At 40.1% G+C, this 18870-nt stretch overlaps 1 protein-coding gene across 1 annotated transcript in view; it reads left to right on the plus strand.

Annotated features, from left to right (window-relative positions):
• The first annotated feature begins 2153 nt into the window (after positions 1–2153).
• Positions 2154–18870, plus strand: part of LOC139690237 (uncharacterized) — a 60003-nt gene continuing 43286 nt past the window's right edge. Inside the window, exon 1 of the mRNA XM_071587561.1 lies at positions 2154–2511. The gene's annotated coding sequence lies outside the window, so the exon portion shown is untranslated. The remainder of the gene's footprint in view (positions 2512–18870) is intronic.

The following is an 18870-nucleotide window of genomic DNA, read 5'->3' on the forward strand; positions in this document are numbered from 1 at the left end:
CTTTTAATCTATAAGGTACACGGTTTAGGCTGAACGCCTGATTGAGAAAACACAATGTCACCCACATTTTATCAAATTTCTTCCACAACGAATGGTATTATAGGAGTAGATGAGGCTGACGAGTAGGCAACATGGGCTGATTTCACTGTCTAACGAAGTCTAATTCAATGAAATGGATTGGCCATTTTGACTGTGTAAACTAACTAAAATGAGTATATAACCATTAGATACTAATTACTTAATCCGCATTTCGAGGATTCACATTTTATTCTTTAGCTCCCGTAATAGTGCTATTGTTATACAGTTGTTTATTGCTTTGCCGTTTGATACTGGGTTTGGGGTGTTCGTTTTATTACAGCATGACTGTACCTATCCTACAAGAGTAAAAAGAGCCTGGAAAATGCCAGGAAATAAACATGGAAAATGACTAGTGCCGAGGGTAAAGAAATGTGCGATATTTGCCTCTCTACGGCTCCGCTCAGCACGTCCTGAATGGCTCTTCAGGTAGTCATAAGTTGAGCAAGTGGTGTGACTGGTAAACAAAGCATAGCTCGGAAAAGCCGTAGCAAATGGGCAATTTGCTACGAATACAGGCCATTTAATACGCGCTCGCTATACTTATTTTGATTCCAGTGCACACTGAATTAAGTAGGCTAGAAATTCTCAGGAAGTAAATGATCTATTTTGATCTCGAGATACCTCTTTAGTTACTGACTGAGAATAACAAGTGATTGAAGTAAAATAAATCATATACTGGAGATACGACAAAAGGTAAGGCATTAAGACGATTAAAGTATCACACAGTGTCATTAACGAGTTGTGAAAGTTTTTAACGGATTCAAATTCAGTTGATATAATTCATTTCGCGAAGATTTTCTTCATCTAAAGCAGTCTCATTTGATAATGAAGATTTGAACCTGGGGAACGCTTGGGATTTTCAAGCATTTTTACCGAATTAAATCCTTAGGGAAGGCGGCTATCCGTCACTCAGTTAAATAAATCGCAACCTAAATATTAACGTAACAGTCATACGCGGTATTGCGACAATACCGCTTTGCTTATAAAGAATAGCGGATTCGAAATGAAGGGGACAAATCAGTCTCTTTGAGAAATGCAGAACCTTCCAGATTATAAAGCCAGCACATTGAAAACCCCGCACAACTCCCTTTCAAGGACGGCCAAGAAATCGAGAAAGCTCAAGAAGTTTACGGATGACGGGATGGAGATCGAGGAAAGTGATGCGAAATGGAGAGAGGATGAGAAGGAGAGAAGAGGGAGGAGCCAGCCGTGGAGAATCGAAGAGAAGAGGTGGAGAATCGAAGAGAAGAGGTGGAGAAGGAAGGAGGAGGCTCGACAGGAAGAAAGCGGCGAAGGAAGTGTTGGAGAGGGGACGGCGGGATGGGTGAGGAGCGGAAGGAGAGAGGGAGAGTTTTGTGGCGGGAGCCAGAGGGCGCCGAGGGGTCGTGCGCTCCCTCTCCGTATTGGCACGCGGCAGACAGTGGGTCACGCGTGGGCGTTTGTGTATGCCGGCGCTCATCCTCTTCGTCGGCGCGTGCTCGCCACCACACTCGCCCTACCCCGGAAAACGCGTGGCTCGCCGGCGGAGATGGAACTCTCTCCCAAAAGGCACGCGTGCGCTTCCTCGTGCGTGCGAAAGCAGTAGCGAACGACCGGGAGGGAGGAGTGGAGGTGAGGAGGTAGGACGATGGGTGGGGCGCGAGAAAACCAGCATCAGAGCCATCTGTCGGGGGCGCGGTGCAATGCCGCGATTCCGAGGGGCGCAAGCGAGTGAGACGGAGAGCAAGAGAGAGGAAAGAAGGAGGGGGTGGGAGGGGGAAGAGAGGTGAGTCCGAGGGGATGTGGGGAAGTGAGAGAGGAGGGTGCGTGGGTGGAGGGGAAGGCGGTGGGGCGAGAGAGAACGGGGTCGTAATCGGGAGGGAGCCGCCGGGGGGGTGTGCGGAGGGACGGGCCGTAATCGGGCGAGGCCCCACCGCCGTCGGCCCGAGGGCTCCTTTCCGGGCGGGGTGTCGGGCCGCTGCTCCGCTCTCGTCGGTCGTGGGGGTGGGCGGGGAGAGGGGGTCGGAGGGTGTTTTGGGGGGAGCCTGCCGCCGCGCCGCGCAGTCCCTCTCTCAGTCTCGGGGCAAGAGCGGAGGGGCGCGGAAGCGAGCGGGGAGCGTCGTCTCACGCGCTCTCTCGGGAGGGCGTGCCCCGCATCTGCCAGAAGAGAAAAAACTCCGATCGGCACGCTCGCGGGTCGAGGATGGTGGCGATGGCGGCGCGGCGTCGGGAGGAGGAGGAGGTGGTGAGAGTGTCTCCAGGGGTTGGGAGCAGGTTGTGCCCGGATCGCTGGTGTCTGGGGGCTCCGTCCTCGCCGCCACCTCCGGGTGGTGCCAGCACCCTCGATCCGCCCGCCGCCGCGTGCCACCGCCGGGGCTGGATGTCGTCGCCCACGTAGCATGGCGGTACGCGGGAGCACGCGCGCCTGCCAGAGGATTGCTCAAGTAGCCGTTGGTGAGTGTGTGTGGCTGGGCGCACGCCTCCGTCATCTTCTTCCCCGTCCTCCATCACCCCCTACGGCGAGAGTGATCGCCCCGAAACACGTGTCCGTTGGGAGGACGGGGGTGGGAGAGAAGAGTAGGAATTGATATCCCGTTTCTGGGACTTTCGGGGGAGGGGAGATAACGAGTGGGGGAGGGCGATTCGGTGGGAGCGGATGGGGTCACAGAACATATCTCTCCGGACGGAGGGGTGCTGGGAAATGCCCGAATGATATTTTCGAGGGGTTCGGAAGGAATCTGAGGCTCTTAGCGTGCTCCGGGTAATCAGGTGGATCTCCATGAATCTGCACCCAAATGTGAGGAGGGGGGATAGAGAGGGGGGTCGCGAGGGATCCCCACGCGGAGGGGATGCTTGGTTCGATATCCCATCGTTGTGAAACATCGCTGCATCTTCTTTCTCTCGTCTTTCGTGCTTCCGTCGCCCGTGTCCGCCGAACCCACCCGGCAGGAGACGCGTCCGCGTGCCGCCGATGCCCGCGTGACAAACGCCCCCCTTTCTCTCACCATCCCGTTCGAGTGTGGCGGCATTCTCTCTCGTGCTCGTTCCAGTGAGTGTTTTTGTTCGTCCCATTCTTTCTATCTCTCTCCATCTTTCTCATGGGCACATCTCTCTCTCTTTCTTTCTTTCTTTCTCACTCTCTCTCCTTCTCTCTACCCGTCTGTCGTCGTCGCGGGCGTCGGGGCCCCGCTTGTGAACCCGATTGGGGAAATCGATAACCGTCGTTGGGAGGCGGACCATCGGTCTGCCTTGTGCCGCCACGCCAGTAGATGCTCGTATGGGAGAGATGCGTGAGCACATACGTACGTGTGTTTGCATCCGTCATGTTCGAAATGGATATGCTGGGGCAGGAGTGGGATGCTCGGGGGTGATCGACGCTATTCCCTTCCGATTCCCGTGACCCTCTTTTTTTCAAGGACGGTGTCACGCGAATACACGGCATTAAAGCGTTCTCCTTCTTCTATCCCAGGGTCACCAGGGAATTTCCCCTAATAAATCACGTTGCGAAACGTCTCGCAAGCAAATGTCCGTGAGGCGATGTCAAGACAGAAACGTCTAGAATGAAAAAGAGTACGAAAGCATGCGGGATGAGACGAGATTCAAGCATCAGGACCTATCGAGGAGATTCTGATCTCCGGATGGCAAAATAATTCCAGTTCCCATATTTCCTACAATATTTACGACCGAAATGGTGGTGAGGACGGCGTAGACACGAAATTCAATCCTCTCTCACTCTCTCATGAGGACCATGTAATGGGCTTTGATGAGGCATCACGCCTCAATAATCGTCTCTCCCAATCTCCGAGTTTTGTTGGACTGATTCCCAGCGCGAAATCAGTTAGAGGGACTACTGATGTCATAACATACGAAATGCAGCAACAGCGTAATAGTAGCGACCAACTGTTGATGCTATGAAACCAAGTTCGTTACCGGGTCCCGTACGGCCACTCTTTCCTTCGGACGTCTTCCATGCATAATTACTCGATCACCCAGGCTTAGCGAGTGGCGAAATATTTATTCGCAAATTTTTCACGACGCCCTTTGATATTCTTTTGAATGGGGTGGGAAATGGTCGCCTCAGGTGACTTTAAGAAATGAGGAACACTGAAGGATTATTTCATCATTATTATCGATGATACATATTTATGTAAGGAAAATTTATTCATTTATAAAACATTAAACGTGCGAAAAATGCAACTCCAAAATAGGAGTGGATTAGAGTTTAGTCATTCCTATTTGGAGGAGGAACTTCTGAAAATATTCACATATATAAGCAACACATAACGTACCGAACAATTTGAAAATTCATCTTCATTTCACGTTAATAGAAAATTCAGCCATTTCTTAAAACAGCGGAAATAAATTGAAGACCCCTTAAATAGATATTACTATGGCAACTAGAAATCAATAGATGGTATGGGCACAGAAGGAGTTTTTCCTGGTTTGTAAATTCTTCCTTCATCGATTACAAATGCGCGTACAGGATGAAATGTATTACCAATTACTATTATTATCGTCTTCAACAATAATGGAGCCAGCATATCCAAGTCCAGGACAGTCTGGTAGGCATAGTGATAGCTAGAAAGATAACGATACCCACGGGTTCGTCGCACGCCATATTCATGAGCCTGTTCTTCTATTCGGCGAAAAGGCGTTGTGATTATGGCCAAATATGTATTGAACCACAAGTGCACTACAGATATCAGTTGAATCAGATCTGAACAATAGACACATTATCCTTGAGGCAGTAACATCATTTTTCATAGTATTTCTCTCATAGGGCCAATCAATCATAATCCTCTTCATTAGCTACGTAGGTTTGATGACGGTACGATACAAGCTCTAGCAAATTTGATTCATTTAAATAGGCTCATTATGAAGGTCGATTTAAGTATCAAAAAACCACCAGCCGTTGCTTATCACGGATAAGTTACATTAGACAGGGCAGTATTTACTTAGGTAGTAATTACACAATTTGCCCTAAGTGACGCAAGACGTATCTCTAAAGGCATTAGCGGGATATATTTTATCTTCTCAGTGGACAGAGAATATTATAATTCTAAAAATAAATAGGTATCAGTTTGCACGACTTGTCTCAGCTCTTGAAGGAGTACGCCAATTTGCAGCAATAACTTAAAATGTTTCATTTGAGTCATGTCTTCTGTATTTGATCCTTTTTCAATGTATTATGTTTCAATGGGAAACATCACTCAGCAACTCAGTATCCTATCGATGCTGGACACAGTTTGGGCGCGCTACCTTTAATTTAGTTTGGGCATAATTCAGTTTGAACTCAACACTGACATTTTCGATTTATGATGTAATAGCAACTACTTAAAACTTGAAGTGACATGCGGATACAAGTAAGTACTGGGAAGCCATCATGTAATATAATCCATGTCGTGAATCACTGAAAATACGACTCAGAGAATTTACGACACCATTCATCCTCTCTCAACAGGAACCAAACGAGTCCAAGAATATTAAAAATTCAGCCAGCCTCTAATAAACTCCCGCATTTATTACCCACCGCACGATGATTCGTCCCACAGCGCCCATCTTTTGGCCGCACGCACCGTTTAATTTGCAATCAAGTCAGTGGCGTGCGTCCAAGAAACACACACATACGCAACTCCTCTTTCGCCATCCTGACCCTTTCTCTTCCCCATCCCCTTTCCCGCCCCCATTCCCTTTCCCTCCCCCATCCCCTTTCCCCCAACCAAACGCAGAATCCCCTCTTTACCATGTCGACTGCCCAACATGCATACCCTCCTCTCCACCGTCCCCGCAGATACCATCTCCTCCTTTACCGAGAACTCATCACAGCAGCATTCTCCAGAATCAGGGACAACACACACACACACACACTATTACTACGCGCGAGCCTGAAGCAAATGGTCGCCACACGCAACCTCATCGACACTTTGGAAATTAGCCCCGCTTGTGAGATGTTTAGATGTTCGATGAAAGGATCTCTCTCGTTGCGATGCTGGTTACGGGGGAGTACTGGTAAGAGGGTGAATGTTGAGGGGGTGGAAGGTTGGTGGCGGAGAGGGGGGGGACGCTCTCGATGAAAGGATGAGAGCGGTCGAGAATTAAGGGGAGTATTCTCCCGGGAAGTGGGCCAGGGTGGCGAGGTGGCGGCGGTTGGTGGTATCTTCACCTGCTGCGTAGGGCGAAGACTTAATAAGGGCTCGAGAGCATAACCGAGGCAAGGATGCGCAGATTCGTACCAAGCGTTAGCTCACTCATTAGCTCGGTGTAAAATGTTTAATGGTTTGGATACAAAACGTTTGCTGACAACCTCGTTCCATTATATCCACGAGATAACGAAGTGTTTTTGAATGCGCTCGCCCAAACTGCACCTCATTTTAATATTGGAAAAGGCATTTAGCTTTATAGATGAGTTACATAACGCTCAATTCATTGGTGAATAAAACCAACAAAATTTCTTCATTTTACACAATGCAATAAGTAATCTAAAAATCAAAAATAATACTATTGACAAATACACATGACTAGATGAATTCCACAAATTATTCCAATTTAAGTAGCATCCGTTACGTATACGTGAGTTCCCCAACATGCTATAGGGCCAAAGGTAATAATTCTTGTTAAACCATGATTTGAAACATAAATGAACGTAAAATAATGATATTAAAATTCGTACTATTTCAACATACCGGCATTCTACTGAACGCTTGCCTAATCTCCTAGTATACACATGAGGTCTTGGGCAGTTTTCCGCAAATTATTTGGTGATATTAAATCTTTTTTCCCCTATTTTTGGTCCCATTTAAACAGTTGATATTCAAATAATAAGCTAATTTATAACACAATATGTCCAAAATATATTAAGAACCAGAATACCTACTAATGGAACATAATAAGAAAAGGAAAATTAATCAGATGAAAACTACATACATTTCAAACAGGTGAAAAATAAAATGGAATTTTCTAGCTCGACAGGTATCTAGTTTTTAGATGCGATTAGAAAGAAAGATCAGCACCACGAAAAAATGTTATTCGTAAATGCACTCTATGAAGCTTATTAAAAATACCACATATTTGGCAACAAATACTTTGAAAGTACGAGGTGATAACACGAGGTGGTACCACGTTGTATATTGGTGGGTAATAGAAAACTGGTTGTGAAAGAAAGGGTGTACAATGAAAATGTATTAACATGCTTAGAAGAAAAGGAAATTATTTTAATAAAATATGCTTTTATGGCCCCTTAGGATGCGATTCGAGGCGAGGAGGAAAATATATTACAAAATAAATTGGGCGGAGAACCAACGTAACGGCATAAAACATCGCTGGATTATCAAGATCCTCGAAGTGAGTAATCGATCACCAACAGCACGAAAAATTAAATAGGAGAGTTTTTGTGATCGTGCACGCTCGCCAAGGATATAGCATTAATGAGACGGCTGTTGAGGATCGATTCCACTGTCGTATAGGCAAGTACTCTTAGTGGACCAGCGATAATGCATTTATAGGATTTCACGGCCAGTTTAAAGATTAAGAATGCACCTTATTTAGAATATATTTCTTATTTGGCTATGCTTTGACTGATTTTAGTTTGAGGGCAGCCACACCGGAATAAAAGATTTTATAATATTGAACAATAACGGCAGAATTAAATCTCTCGAAACTTTAAAAAATATAACAAAACCTTGTTACATTACATGTGCCATCAAGCTGGACAATACTCTGGCCTTCAATAGTGTTCCACTAAATTTTTCATATCGTTAGCAAGGAAGTATCTTCACCTGATACAATTCATACAAATGCAATATCCATTTCCCGGTATGATTATAAATTTGAACGCAAATGGAACAAAAGAAATGAATATTAATTGGCGATTAATGCATAGTGGGAATACATAAGTACCTATGAGATTTTTGTGAGCTGCAATTTTAAAAACTGCCTCGGTAATGTTTTTATTCAATCATTGAGAATACTCTATTCGCTTCCATTGAAATATTTTACGATTCTCAAGGATTTTAGCGAGTTAGAGGTCAAATAAAACAATTGATAGCTTCAAAATTATAGGATTTTTGTGAAGTTTGCATTATTGATTGGACTTTCTTCGCTTGAATATATTCGACCCGTTTTCTCCTTAAAATAAGGCATAATTTACGCCACTTTATCTCCACGAGCAAGTCCTAATTTGGTAATAGGAGTTATAACAAAATTTCGAGCAGGAATATTGCAATGATAACACAGCAGTTACTCCAAGTGAATCTTTTTCTACCTTGTGGTCAACAGCATATTCAGATAGATCTGTTCATTATCATTAATTTCCATATTTCACGAAAGTGTTAAATGTCCGATTAATTCTCACAAGTATTTCGAATTTGCCAACTTCAGGCAGCAAACAGGCGTATTAATACTCCAAACACCAGCATACTTCCATAGCGAGATTCAGGAAGAACTTACTAATCCTTCTGCAACCCGAAAAAAATATGCCTGAATGGATAACGGATGTTAAATATATGAGATGCTCTTTGTTTCTCAGTTTGTACGAATATATATCTAAACTTGAAGTAAAAATCAATTAAAAGAATAATTTCATGAATGTTTTCAAATAGGTTGCATTTTTCAGGACGTATGTTCTTCAAAGTCATTCGTTCATACCATAGACTATCGCGGGAATTCTCGGCAAGTCCCGACTAAGTTTGATGTCTTCATTACATGCGAATCATTTTAGACGTTATGGAAAAACAAATACCAATTAGTAATTAATTCTGTCATAAAAAGGTTTATACATACACGTAAAAAAAACAATTCAGTTGTCCTCGAGAAAATCTAAAAATGAGTTTCCTTCCGTGTAACTGCGTGAATTGGTTTCATTAAACCACCATGAATCCTGTGAAAGCAGCTCAGCTTTTACTTTTAAAACCAATCGAAACTTTCTGATACGTTGAAAGGGCTATAATTCATTGAACAGACATGAATTTTAGAAAGACTTTCGAGAGTGGCTATAAAGGAAAATGGTTTTTGAACCAATTCCACTCGCTTAAAATGTATGTTTCCTGGGAAGCTTTAAATTCAAAACAGTTGATTAACCGTTGAATTGACGAAAGGACTGAATCGACTCAAACTAGTAAATTAGCCGTAATAATATACTATAAAGGTAAGCATATAATACTATAAGCTAAAACCATTTGCATACACTCCCTTCAGTGGTCGAATTTGCCAGTTAACTTGGTTGATTGCTTCCACATTTTACTGTAACCGTGTTCTTTTTTCCACTGTTTACAAAAGGCTGAAATATAGCATAGCCTTCAGAGGACACAAGAGTTCTCACCTTTTGGGAGTTCTCAGGTCCACAGAAACTAATTTGTCCTCTTTTATTCATAAATGTAATTACACCAATAATCTTTCAACGTTATTGAAATTTCACAGTTGTAAAAATCCTCGTGTGTTCCTATCAAACAATAAATAGTGACTAGAATATCGTAAAAGAAAAATACTAGCCATTAGTCACTAGAAACGATTAAAAATAATAGCAGTGGTGATTAATAAATTTGTGAAATTTTAATTTTGGTTATAACCGTAAAAAAGAATTAAAATTTTTAACAATTTTCTTTTATCAAACAAGTTTCAATGAAACATTTTTTATTAAAAGGCAGACGGTATGATTCAATAATTTAACAATTTCAAAGAGTAAAAATCATGCCCTTGTATAGAATGGGGGACCGGGTGGATGTAGATTTTCACACTTTGAAATTGTTGCATTATAATAAATGTTAACAGATTTTAACAGACCCCGTTAAAAGTTACTGTCACGGCATCTCTTGTAGTTCTTTGAATCAATGCAATTCATTGAACATTATGACTTTTAACTTATTCTCTTAAAGAAGTTTTTAAAGTGTTTCGCCATTTAAAAACAGATTTTGATACTTCTTGACATCCCAATGATTTCCTATTGACAGAGAATAATTTCTTATTGGTACCTCACAGTCCTTAGCCTTGCGTCCCTCAGAATTTGCACCTGGCCTTTAAATGAACATAGAATGTGGTTCCCAGGGATTCGCTGAATATTGATCACGTGAGAGGGCTTATAATGTGTTCCTGCCTTATTTTCCGCCCAATCCCATCGTGGGTCTCTTTCGGCCTGCCACAATTCCCATATTTACTATCATTAAAACAGTAGATACAAAATGGCAAACTCACTATAGGATTGCCATTTAATTTCGCAATTTTCCATGTGGTCCATGTAGAACAGGTGACATTAAAGCCTCTAGGGAATTTGGATGGATGTAATCATTTTGCGCTACGATTTATCCCTGATACAGCAATGTGCTTGAGATGAGGCCCGAGTTCAAAATGTTGTGCTAAACCTACACCATGAAGCAATATGTTTTATTAACACTTACTATGGGAGCGACTAGGAAACGAATATAACGATAAAATTATACAATAGCCGATTCATCAATCGATTAGTGGGAATTTCTTATCGGTGTAATAATTATGCTCCCCCTATTTGCTAAATTGTGAGGAGGACAATGGTATAACACAATTCCATTCTTTGTCGATTTGCTAAAGAGGATTTGAACGTAAAATGTGACGAATTTTCATTTAGCCATTGTGCCATATAAGAAAGCTAAAAATAAATTACCTAATTTATTTGCATTCAGACCGTTTTTTGGTTCACTAATAGCGAATTTATAAAATAAGCATGAAAATATATGAAGCAATTTCATAGATGAACGATGGTTAATGATGCATAAAGCCGGTCCTTATGCATGCTCAATATTGCAATACTGACTTAAGCTGCAAAACTTCTGATGATGCTTTATCCAATATCGTGTGTCGTAATAGTCTGACCTATTCACAGGAATTATATGGTTAACTAAACTAGCATATATAGTTAAAATTTTGAAATATATACAGGTCATAAAGAATTTTTCTTGCACACTTTTGACTAAGGATTTATTACTGAGGATATTTCATTAATCGACTTCGCTCGTTTTAGATTCGAGCTCTTTCAGCACATAATTCTTTTTCGAACACAGCTTTTTAATAAAAATAGAAGCCATTTACTAACATCTCTCTTCTCTAAAGGACGATTTTTTGAGATATAGAGAGGAATAGAATTGTTGGCGAGTCAACAACCAATAATGCTAATACACAAGGCTAATATAACCAGAAAATAAACTGAATGAAATTCCCGAATGAGTCACAGCAATACGCTCGTAGTACTGTAATTGAAACGAATGATGAACATCGCGAAAGTTCAGCCAACGAACCAGTCTTCCACCCCAAGGTCGATATGATAGTTGAGGGTTGAGTAGAGCTCACCTGAAGTCTGAGGTCTATCGACCTAGTGGGCAGAGGTTAGCTTTAACCTTTATATGTTTTCAAGATGCAACATTTTGTTTTTCTTGTGGTCCAAATGTACCATTGTAATAATTTGTGGAGGGACATTTGGAAAAGATAGGAGGCCAATAACCTTAGATATTGACGAGAAATTCAAAGTGAATGAGAGGAGCATAAGGCTGGAAACAACACAGCGAGATAAAAATCAATGCGTCATATGAAGCTAAACAACAAATTATCTACAAGGGACATGTAACGATGAAGTAAGTGTTATTTAAGCTATGCTCGCACAATATCTTTCAGCAATGCGAGTATTCTGTGCGGTCAATCAACAGCGATGAGTGGACATAGTAAATGAGGGTTTTTCAGAAAATGTAAGTTAAATACAGGTAGAAAAATACATTTAGAAACTTATACAAGAAATAGACTGCTCAAGAAAAGGTAGGGAAGAATCGCGATGGATAGTCTCAGGGAGGATACTGGGTAACCTGCTTTTGCCCATAGCCATTTAACCTTCGAACCAAGGACGCCAATACCGGTGAGAAAACAAGGCGCACAGGACTGAAACTAGTTAAATATCTTTTTGAATAAGTTACATTTAAGGAATTTTTCAGTGATTTTATTAGATTTTCACGGGTAAAATAATTCAGGTTGTCACCCGTTTCTTTCTTTGAAAATATGTTAGTAGTAAATAGTATGACACAATTTTTCCATAACCGCATATATTGATCTCCTTTCTAGTCTTCTACGTAACTTAGATAAAATTATACTTTAGCATTATTTCGGAGAAAAATAGTGGAAAACGTGTAGAATTAGAGTAAAGGAAGAAATAATTTCAGGTAGTAGCAAACGAAGGCACAGTAATTTAAGTCGTAAAGAAACGATCAGTGAGGACATTATCATGAAGAGTAACGCTGGATGGTTCTCAAATCTGGTGTTTGAGATAAGGCGATAAGCGTGGGGCACACGCTTTTGACACGTGGGTACGAAGAATAATTTTGCGTCTGGTGGCTGAAATACTAGTTGGCACTAAAAATAAAAGAAAAAGAATTAAATGGGGGAAATAATGAGGGAGGAATGGGATAATGATGACCTTTATAGACGGTAGGAAGTTGGGCTGGCTGGAAAGAGAATAGGATTTTTAGACAGAATTAAGGGTGGTAGAAAGTGTGCAGGACTAAAGAAGGAAATAAAGAATAAAAAAGAGTTTACGCTGAAATAAAATGCTCATCCAACCATGAAAATGTGTAAATAGAGCCAGAGATCACCGAAAACCTACCTCTAATCAATTAACTACATTTGATGATGGCAATCACTTGGGTTGGCAGTCGTTCAGTGCATATAATACGGTCACTGTGGCATATATTAGTTGAAACTAAATAGCAAGAATACGATAATCTGAGTTTAATCAAGAATGAAGACTAATTTATAAAGTTTATGGCATATGATAGTACATGTTGACAGTACTTTGGACCGTGCTTTGGCAGTGGACAGTACCTGAGAAGTTTTCTGAGGCAAAATATTCAACGCAGTTATGCAAAGAGAAGATGATCATTTAATACGAGAAAGGCAATATTTTTGTCTAATATCTACATATTTAACAATTTTAGATTATTTGTGAACTATATAATTTTATAATCTCACGGAGGACGTGATCAAGATCTACTTTCAGTCCATTAAGCTAGCGAATCAGGAGGTTCCCGTATGCATACTTTGCAGTGAAAAACGATAATTCCCCCATTCGTTTTTCAAAAAATTATTGAAACGAATTACAATATGTATAGTATTAAGCATATATAACAGCAATTTCAATTAATTTCTGAGATCAAGCGTTAATCTAACGTATTGACGACTTCACTAACAACTTAAGTGCAACCAGCATTTTCGTTTCTAAACAGCCTCATTTTAAATTATGAACTACGCCAAAGCCAGAGGAATTATTTAAAAGGGCTTATTATACACAGGAGTTATTTAAAAATAAGCCTAAATAACACTGCGCCATATTGATTCTAGTAATTTTTTACTACTTAAATTTTTGGAATCCAAAATTGCCCCTTAGAAAATAAATATTCATTAGGTGGACTTAAGCAAGAATCCGAATTAATTATATTCATTTATCTTGCCAGAATCTATCTCCGACAACATTATCATGATTGCGTTAAGGTGCTGTATTAGTTTACAGATCTTAACTAGCAGTCGTTTCAAATTCCGCTTACGGGCGCGGAAATATTTTTTTCTCGCAAAAGAAAACTTACAACTTGCGTGTGACATCTCATTGGCTACAAGTAAAAATAAATCTTCAACACCCGAATATATATTTTGTGTTTTTCATTTAAAACTATCCCACGATGAATGCTGTTTCAGTAATTATTTTTAATAAGTATTCCCTTCATGTGACCTGATGACAATTTTTTAATCGATTTTCCGAGAGAAGCCACGTCACTGTGTGCAATGAACATAACAAAAGTGTGAATCAGGGATAATTCATTTGGTCTAATGTCCTTAAAATGATAAAATACCATAACAGCTAATGACTGATTGACGACACTTGGGGTAAAAGGTAACTCGAAAGTTATACAGCTTCCAGCCTTAACAAACGGACATGCAGTCCATAGATCATACGAGGGTCATCCGGAAAGTCGTACCCGTTCGTGCCGCATGAAGTGCTGACGACGCGAGTAGCCGCTGGACGAGGTCAGATAGCTTCAGTGGCTTGTCTGCCTTCTCTGAGCCAAGTTGCGTGACGCTAGCATTGCCTGTGTTGTTTCTGTGATTGTTTACAATGTTTAAAAAAATTGAGAACGCCGCCAGTTGTGAAGTGAGGGCAGTGATTAAATTCCTCAATGCAAGAAACGTTCGCCCATGTGATATTCATCGCCAATTAAAGGAGGTGTATGGAGACAATGTAATGGACGAGTCGTCTGTTCGGCGGTGGTGTCGCAACTTCAACATGGGGAGGGGGAACACACACGACGATGAGCGTTCGGGGAGACCGTCTGTCATTACAGACCAACTGGTGAGCTCAGTTGACGAATTCGTGAGGAACGATCGGCGCGTCACAATTGATGACATCTGTGAGCATTTTCCCAATGTTTCTCGAACAATTGTTCATGAAATTGTTAAACACCATCTGCATTATGCAAAAATTTGTGCAAGATGGGTCCCTCGCGTATCTCAATGAGCTGGCGGCGAAGGACTATGCAGCAGGAATACAGAAACTTGTCACACGTTATGACAAATGCCTTAATTTGCTTGGAGATTATGTTGAGAAGTAGTTTAAAGTATCCTCTTTCAAATAAAATTTTTTATGTTTGTTAATATTTACTTTTGTGTCTTTAGTTCACGAACGGGTACTACTTTCCGGATGACCCTTGTACAATATCGAGTAAGGCATATCCATCATGATCATGCATGATAACAATTTAGAACTACATACAGCTCGTGGGCGCCGAGACATCTAAGTGAGTAGAGCATTTGGTCCTAACCGGAGGGTCTCGGTTTCAAATCCCCGCTGTTGCCTTTGAACAACCCCATCCAAAATAAAAGTGATTCAATTTTCAAGGTCGTATAACCTCGTAAAAAATCAAATAGAATCGTAGGAAAAGAAAGGAGCTGTACACACCGCCCTGTAAACGTTTGTACATCACACGCCTTAAAATGTTCACTTCGGTGTGAGTTCCACCATAACCTATCAAAACCAACCTTCGAGTTGATTTCTGTAAACTAATAAATTAAATAACCTCGTAAGAGTAATCAATCCGAAGGTTGGTTTAATATTTGAGGGCCAACCTCATCTAACACTAAGCCCAATGGCGTGTGAAATTCACGCATCAGGATGAGGGAGGGGGGATTCCTTATCTTTTTTATACCCAGTGCCTCCTGCGTTTCCCCACGAAGAACTGGCCCCAAAAAAACACACAGCTTGGCTGAAGTAGAGGGTTACGCCTCTGGGTACCCAAGGTTCGCCCAAGGTGAGTGATTTTTTCGGGTGTCATATTTACCTGGAAAACCACGGTAGGCACAGGAAAAGTAATTGCCCTCCCTATCCTGATTTATATATTCATCGGCTTTCAATTGAGCGTAATCTTTATATACATTGAAATTATATAAACTGTGTGTATATATATATATATGTATGTATATATATATATATACATTAATATATAACTATTGTATTAGACTTGCTCTACCCTCACCTGTAAAACCAACCTACAAGTTGAACGTTGTGATGAAATAAATCATATAGGGCAGTAATAAAAATAAAAATCAAACTTGCCTGTGACAAATAATAAGGATTAATTACATTCATCCATCACATAAAAAATAAACGTTTAATAATGGCAGTTATTGATAGAAAATGAAGCAGTCACACTACTTAAGCCCGAAGCCTTCCACATTTCTGTAACTACTTTACATTAAGCTTTATCAATGCTAAATTAAAACTAAAAAAATCATCAAGAATTTGACCCTTACCTATGACTACCAAACCCCAAGGATCAACTTGTACATTAATTTGATAGGTGATGGTAGAGACTACCTCGTACTACGCCCCATATGATGTGTGAAAGGTTAAGGGGGCCAGTTTCATTCCATGTGTCACCCGTGGTACGAGAAAAAGCACTCCCATAGCGTGAAGCTGAGGGTGTCAAGAGGGGAACCCAGAATCGAAACCTGGCCATTACTAGTCAATACCCCAAAACTACCCCATTCTATCTTTAGGATACTACAATAATTGTTCATTATTTTGTTAATTTATGAGTTTAAATTAGTGTGCGTCAAACGGCAAATCAGATTAGCAAATGCTCTCAGCGATCATGTTTACGCTTATTTAACCGAGCATTTCATAGATTGCACGCCTAGGATCACATGGCAATTATAGTCTCACTGGCGTTGGAAGGTAGCTGACAATAAGTAATACAAAATTTAACATCTCGTGCAAATAAAATCAGCGTAATATACTATAGCCAAGGAAATAGGATAAAATAATAAGCGATTCTCCTGAAAATTTCGTTTATGAAAAGTAATATAAACTTCACGTGCACAAAAAATAAATACGGGAATTGACTAATGGCAATCATGAATATTCAATTACTCGTTTCCACAAAACACTCTATGGAATGTCAAGTCATCACTCAATCTGTTATTTTTGGAATCCCATACGAAACTACAACCCATCCCAATGTATTTGAGTAAGTATAGTGCCTAAAAAAATTATTGTACACTTTGCGAACAATAGTTCTCTTCATATTTGAAAAGAATTAGGTTTCAAAATTTTAAAAATAATTAGAAAAGAGAATTTGGAAATTTGGTAAATATTATTCCACCAAACAGGGAAAGGAACTGGCCCCTTCCCTGATGAAAGAATTTCGCACGTCGCTGGGCTTGCTACTGGGAGAGCTCTAAACTCATCTATTAAATCAATCTTCGGGTTGATTATTGTGGTTTTTCTTTCACACTAGCACCAAATTTTCAATGGGGGAGATAATGTACAGGCCAGCGCGTGACTGATGACTAGACGTCATCGGAAGAACTCGGAAACAAGAGGAAACGGCTGCTGAATTACGGAAAAAACAGTAGAAATTTGGCAACTACGGAGGGAGATGTTATGTAATGTATTAAGACTTGAAAATAAATTCTGAACAATGAGCGTAGATATCATTAAGAAAGCAAAAGAATGAAATATCTTTAACCTACCTTCTGTTTAATAAATAATGCATAATAATTTTTAAGTAAATTCAATAAACAATACATTAATAATACAAAATCAATGTTTGGAGCGCATTAAAAATGGACCATTAAACGAGAACCTATTCAAACAAAGTATTTCTGAGTCACGATTGCTTTGTGAATACACGGAAAGCGCAATAAAATAAAAGCAGAAATATTTCATCGAGGTCCGAAACGTATGCTTTACTTGAGCCATAATTGATTTAACCATATCTGTATGATCCTCAATAATTTAAATATTTGATATCGAATTCAACTAGCACAACTTGTTTTCACTGCATCATTAATGCATAACGAAGAAAATAAAACTGTATCTTTCCTCTTTCACTTCATCTTGCTAAATGAGTCACACGAAACAATTACATATTCGATACGCACTTAGAAGCAAATTCAATGGGTCTTTTACCAAAATATTCTTTTTAAATGTACTCTCACCATAATGTGTTTTCATTTCATATCACTACAAAATGTTATATTAAAAGGTTTCCTGCTGTCTCCAGATTGAAAACCTGTCTTCATCATTATGTTGAATAGAATTCAGGATTATAGTATTTCCTTTTAAAGAGATGTAAGAGACAATAACAGCCTCTACATTAAATCCGAACGGATGGTTTTATTTCTCTATACTTAACTATTATTTCTATTCCTGGTCTGAAAGTAGTGAATCACAAATATCTCATCGTGGCCCATTACCATTTATTTCTACAGAAGTATTTACCACAATCCCATGAATTAGGAGAAAATTTCGTAAAGTTAAATAAACGGTCGTGGTGTACCTCCCCAAGATACAATCTGCAATCGCTCATAGTATATCATGATTTTAGGGCATGAAAATTGCCATGATAAAACAAAGATAGTGTGGAGAGTGTCTGGAGAGGAAATCTTTTACTCGTAACAACCAATTATTTACGACAAACTTAAAATCAAAACAATATCTGAGAGAAACGTTCGACGAAGTGCTGAAACGGCATATTCAACTTCTATATTCTAATAAATAATGATCATTAAAACTTAGGTCTTCGAATTATGTCAATTACAGCTAAATCGTAATGCATTTCCACGATCACCTATCTCCTGAGATAATTTAAAAAGTAATAAACACCCTTTGGTGACGCGAGAAAACAAATACAATGAACAATTTTTTAAACGGTTACCTTAATGAATAATAATGTTCCCGCATGTAATCATCTAATACTAGGTATCCCATAATATTTTTAAATAATTTCAAACGTGCTGTTTCCCCATTTTTGGGGTATTTTTGATTGAAACAATTTGATTATCCACTAAACACACAACAAAAGAATCAATGAAAGAGGTACTTACGGCACCGTGAATGTCTAGTGGCTCTAGTCCTCCTTAACATATATCCTCCAAGGAGCGGAGAATGGAAGAGGCATCATATCCCAAAAAATTGTTCTGCGCTGAGCGTTGCTTTAAGGATGGATAGTCAGCTTCAGAACATGATCACGACGTTGATGCTTAGACCTAATATAAACGTTAAGAGGATAAAATGAGTTAAGAATTCATTAAATGATCTCGGACGTTTGCATGAAGTCTCGAACTTAGTCTATTGGTCGCAATTTTGGTAGAAGAGTAAGAAAATGTTGTGCATTTGACTAAGTTTATTTCATTCATAAAACAAAACGAAATGCCACAACGTGACGCCCCAAAATATCTACTTCATTTAATGCCACGTACTTACACTATGAAGATTGTCAAGCTCATTTGTACGGCGTTTGTTATGTATTGAAACAA

Source organism: Hetaerina americana, unplaced genomic scaffold (assembly GCF_022747635.1).
Source record: "Hetaerina americana unplaced genomic scaffold, ioHetAmer1.1.p SCAF_3, whole genome shotgun sequence".
Lineage (NCBI taxonomy): Eukaryota > Metazoa > Arthropoda > Insecta > Odonata > Calopterygidae > Hetaerina > Hetaerina americana.